The sequence below is a fragment of the Hemibagrus wyckioides genome, linkage group LG10, assembly GCF_019097595.1.
Source record: "Hemibagrus wyckioides isolate EC202008001 linkage group LG10, SWU_Hwy_1.0, whole genome shotgun sequence".
In the NCBI taxonomy this organism is placed as follows: Eukaryota; Metazoa; Chordata; class Actinopteri; order Siluriformes; family Bagridae; genus Hemibagrus; species Hemibagrus wyckioides.
Genome location: NC_080719.1, coordinates 24,550,770 through 24,556,782, shown reverse-complemented (window position 1 = coordinate 24,556,782; position 6,013 = coordinate 24,550,770).

Sequence of the window (6,013 nt, the reverse complement as noted above, 5' to 3'; positions counted from 1 at the left end):
GAATCAAGAGGAAGAGTTACAAATTGGTAAAATCCAAATGGAGTGGAAAAGGCTTTTTTTCCTTAAGACATTGGAGGATCTGTCACCATCCCTTTGTTGAATCCAGTGTTAAGTAAAAACAAGCAGTTTGTCAATGTAAGGCAATGCAATCACGACAGCTGGCGGTATCTCAATGTGGTCTATGAGTTTAGCGTGACAGTGAGAACATGTCTGAAAATTTCCATTGCATCATGGTCTATCTATCCCCAACACTCTTCTCTATACAGACGTGTTTTTCAGACGTGTTTTTCTGAGCTCCATCAAGCTGACCTACAATTTCGCTAATTTTTCTAGATTTCTATCCTAGGTCATAACTTTTTATAATATCTTCATTAGCTGATAGTGTCACGTAACATTCTCATTCCAAACGCTTTTTAAATCATTAGATTTATTTGTTTCCCTGAACACCCTCTTACAGCTGGTTAGCCCACTAGCATGCTAACCCGTTAGCCTGGCTATTAGCACGCTAACCCACTAGCCCGGCTATCTCAAGGCTGTTTAGATTTTACATTTTTCACCAATTATCTCTGTTATTCTACTTCATTTTAACATTATGTCAGTTGTGGGTTTGCCTTTGAGTGCAGGTGAGGATTCCTTTGAGCTGCACTCGGTTGATGTGGAGCTGGAGGCCGTGGAGAAGCAGATCCGCGACCTTCAGGTGAAGCTAGCCTAGTTGCGACAACTGACGCGCACCATTCCCAGGTAAATCCACGGCGTGATACAATCACTCCCACAACTTCAACACTGCGTGTTTCTCTGGGCAGCCCGCCCAGGTTTTGTTCACTCCGGTGCCGGGGTACCACGGAGCCTGGATGCAGCAGCAGCGGAAGACATGCGCCTTGCCCCGACCGAGGACCTCTCCCCCTCCGCCACCACCAGTCTTCGAGATCTCGACCCGCAACCGCTTCACGAGACGGTGCGTGACGCGTTGATCATTGGAGACTCCATCGTCCGGCACGTCCGTGCTACCGCGGCTAAAAGTGAGGTGAGCACTCGTTGTTTTCCTGGTGCTCGTGTTGTTGATGTCACTGCACAGGTACCCGCAATCCTCACCAAGAACATCGGAGCTGTGGTCCTCCATGCTGGCATGAACGACATCAGGCTGAGGCAGACGGAGATCCTGAAGAAGGACTTCAGGAACCTGGTGGAGAAGGTTTGCACCACATCGCCCCCGACGAGGATCATCATATCAGGACCACTTCCCACGTTCCAGCAAGGAATCGAAAGGTTCAGTAGGCTATTTGCATTTAATGAATGGTTACAGTCTTGGTGTCAAGAACAGAATATACCATTTGTTGATAATTGGAATGTTTTCTGGGGGCATCCTAGGCTCTACCGTTATGATGGCCTGCACCCAAGCAGAGCTGGAGCAGCAGTCCTCTCGGACAACATCTCCAGGACACTACGCACCATCTGACTGGTAAGTCATTCCTCAGATAACATCTATAATAGCTACTGTTCAACTTGCCAGACTAATACAAGTTCACACATAGCTCGTCCTATAGAAACTGTGTCTGTTCCCCGATTAGTGAGATTAAAGGATAAATTCATTAATAAATCTCGAAATAATCTTATCACAATTAAACCTGAAAAAAGCCAAATAGGTAAAGAAAAACAATTTCTTAAGTTTTGGCTTCTTAACATTAGATCCCTTGCACCAAAAGCACTTATTATTAATGAAATGATCTCAGATTATAGTTTCGACGCACTCTGTCTTACTGAAACCTGGCTTAGACCAAATGAATACATTGGCCTAAATGAGTCTACTCCGTCAGGATATTCATATAAGCATGAGCCCCATCAGACAGGTCGTGGAGGTGGTGTTGCAACCATCTATAAAAATTCTCTTACCGTTACTCAGAAAATAGGATCCAGGTTTAACTCATTTGAAGTGCTTGTCCTTAATGTTGCATTCTCTGACATACATAAAAAATCCCTACTTTATCTTGCTCTGGCCACCGTGTATAGACCCCCCGGGGCCCTATGGTGTTTTTCTTAATGAGTTTTCACATTTACTCTCAGATCTTTTGATCAGTTTTGACAAAGTGTTAATTGTAGGAGACTTTAACACATTCATGTAGACGATGCTGACGATGCATTAGGACTCGCATTTATAGATCTACTAAATTCCTTTGGGGTTAAACAAAACGTTAATAGACCAACTCATCGTTTTAATCATACACTAGACTTAGTTATATCACATGGGACTGATATTTCTGATATAACCGTTCTACCTCAAAGCGATGACATCACAGACCATCACCTCTTAGTGTACACTCTACCTGTAGAACATACTAGACATGTCTCTCCACGTTATAAACTTGCTAGAACTATAACTCCGACCACTAAAGACAGATTTACAAACAATCTGCCAGATCTGTCTCAACTTCTTACTAGACCCCTAAATGCAGATGATCTAGATGAAGTAACCAACAGCATAGGCACTATTCTTACCAGCACACTAGACACTGTTGCCCCCATCCAACTAAAAAAGGTCAGAGATAAAACATCTGTACCATGGTACAATAGTCATACTCACGCCCTCAAGAGAGCAACCTGTAACCTCAAGTGAAAGTGGAGAAAAACCAAATTAGAAGTTTTTAGAATTGCATATAAAGACAGTCTGGCCAGCTATAGACAGGCTCTAAAAGCTGCTAGGGCTGAGCATCTGAGCATCTGATAAAAATAAACCAGAACAATCCCAGATTCTTATTCAGTACAGTGGCTAAACTAAAAAAGCATCAGATTTCTGGAGAGAGTATTTCAACACAGTTTAGTAGTGAGGACTTTATGAATTTCTTCACAAAAAAATTGATTGATAGTATCAGGAACAAAATATTGGATGTTCAACCATTGACAGCATCCAGTGATCCAGACCAGCCTATAGCTCCACAGTTAAAGCTACAATGCTTTACCAGCATAGGGCAGGAAGAGCTAGTTAAACTTATCACCGCGGCTAAATCAACAACGTGTTTGCTAGATCCAATTCCAACTAGATTGCTGAAAGAAGTGATACATGCAGCTGGAGAGCCTCTTCTTAATATTATTAACTCCTCATTATATCTAGATCATGTCCCAAAATCTCTTAAGTTAGCAGTTATTAAGCCTCTTCTTAAGAAACCGAAGCTAAACCCCAATGAAATATCAAATTACAGACCGATTTCAAACCTTCAGTTTATATCTAAAATATTAGAAAAGGTGGTGTCAGCCCAATTATGTTCCTTCCTACAGGAAAACAATATCCATGAAGAATTTCAGTCAGGTTTTAGGCCCCATCATAGTACAGAAACTGCACTAGTTAAAATCACAAATGACCTGCTTTTAGCTTCGGACCAAGACTGCATCTCCATTTTAGTCCTGCTTGATCTTAGTGCTGCATTCGACACTATAGATCATAACATTCTCATAGATCGCTTACAAAATCACATAGGTATGCAGGGACAGGCATTAAAATGGTTTAGATCCTACCTGTCTGATCAATACCACTTTGTAGATTTAAATGGAGAACTGTCCAGTGTAGTGCCAGTGAAATACGGGGTCCCGCAAGGGTCAGTTTTAGGACCTCTGCTTTTCTCAGTATACATGCTTCCATTGGGTGACATCATTACAAGGCATGGGATTAGTTTCCATTGTTATGCCGATGATACCCAGCTATATATTTCATCAAAACCAGATGAAATATGTAATTTGTCTAGACTAACTGAGTGTGTCAAAGATATTAGAGATTGGATGACCGATAATTTTCTATTATTAAATTCTGATGAGAGAGATATTACTTATTGGCCCAAAAACTAGTACACAGAAGCTCTCGCAACTCAGCTTGCACCTAGAAGGATGCACTGTTACTACTAGCTCAACAGTGAAAGACCTGGGCGTAATATTAGACAGCAACTTATCCTTTGAAAATCATATATCCAATATCAGAAAAACAGCCTTCTTCCATCTTAGAAATATTGCCAAGCTTAGGAACATTTTATCTGTATCTGATGCAGAAAAACTAGTTCATGCATTCATGACCTCCAGACTGGACTATTGTAATGCATTACTAGGTGGTTGTCCTGCATCTTCAATAAACAAGCTACAGTTATTACAATCAAGGCTCTAATTGGTTTAGCTCCCACCTATCTCTCCAGTCTTCTAACACGTTACAATCCACCACACTCTTTAAGATCGCAAAATTCCGGACTTCTAGTAGTTCCCAGAATATCAAAGTCCACAAAAGGGGGTAGAGCATTTTCGTATTTAGCTCCAAAACTTTAGTCTTCCTGACAGTTTTTGGGGCTCAGACACAGTCTCCCAGTTTAAATGTAGGCTAAAGACTTATCTTTTTAGCCTGGCATACATCTAACACTTCCCATAACCTTGTGCCCAGGTACAGCTGATTAAATGCACATTATCATCTAGTGCTGCTAATATTATGAACAGCAGCTACGCTAATTCTGTTCCATTGTTTCCCTTCCCCATCCCAAGGCATACAGAGACTGTGCCGGCTCCAGTGGCATCCAGAGATGGACCAGCTCCAGCCGGGTTCTGCTTGTGAGGATTGGGATATTCAAGCAGCGCTGTGGACAACAACCTCCTTATTGATTTACATAACATTATACACATGTTGTATCAGCATCACACAATTGTCACCCAAATGAGGATGGGTTCCCTTTTGAGTCTGGTTCCTCTCAAGGTTTCTTCCTCTTACCATCTAAGGGAGTTTTTCCTTGCCACAGTCGCCTCAGGCTTGCTCACTTGGGATAACATCTAGGACTGTCTGTCTGTTTATATGTTTGTTGTTTTCTTATGTCATTTCTCATGTAAAGCTGCTTTGAGACAATACTCTTTGTTAAAAGCGCTATACAAATAAAATTGAATTGAATTGAATTGGTCACCTCCTTGAGTTGGGGCAGTGAAAGGTGGTCTCCACAGGAAAGTGTGGCTGGAGGCAGGCTTGTGAACTCAAAATGTGCTTTCATTTACTTTAGCACTTTAACTACATACAGACATCCATATTCACACAGTAGGCTCTGTGTATATTCTGCTGTCCCACTGTGTCTCTTGTGGGAAAATTTTTTGAAACATTTGCTTTCCATGCACCTAATCATTAAGTACATTTGATTCCTAATCAGTAAGGGTAGGTTAAAATTTACCTTAATCAACTTATAAACTTGATTTCTTTCCTTTAGTCTTTAAGACAAATCTAATTCAGGTTTAATCATTAAAACTAACAGAGACATTACTAGGTAAATCGAGACAAAGTGTTTAATCATTAAACTTACTCAGGTATGCTTAATCAAATGGTGATTTTAAGGTAATATGACTAAGTTACTTCAATCATTTTTTCAATGTTCAATGTTTCATTCAATGTTGCCTGTCTAATTATCATGTCTAATCTACGGGTTATCTGATTATCTAATAATCCTTTCAGTATTAAGCACCTTTCATAATCATTAGTCAACAGTTAAACTTATGATAAATAGATAAAATTAGCACAAACGTAGTCATAGAATTTGAGTAGGGAACCAGGTGGTTCGTTATAGAGGGAAAAAATTATATAAAATCACAAAAATAGAGATAAGCAAAACTGGCTGAGTCATCGTTAGTGGGTTATTATTCTCGAACTTTCTGGCTTTGGCGTAAACATCACAAGGGCATAGGCTAGCACATCGTACCATATCATGGTGTTGGCTCCACTGAGACCGAGAAAACATGACGAGAAGTTCAGAATCCTTGGGCTTAAGGGCGAGAACACCATAACAGTCTTATTGACCCAATTCTGACTTGAGTGTTTATTTTAGAAAAATTAAAGTTAAAGCTACCTTTATATAATGTACAGGTGTTCCATTGCATCTTATCATCTTATGCAAATAAAAAGTAGCTTACCGTAGTAAGTGGAAAGTTGGTAAAACTCCTTGTGGCATAAGTAAGAACAAAACAATAAGTACCGAGATGGGAGTGTGTTTGGAGAAGATGTTATTGAAACGCC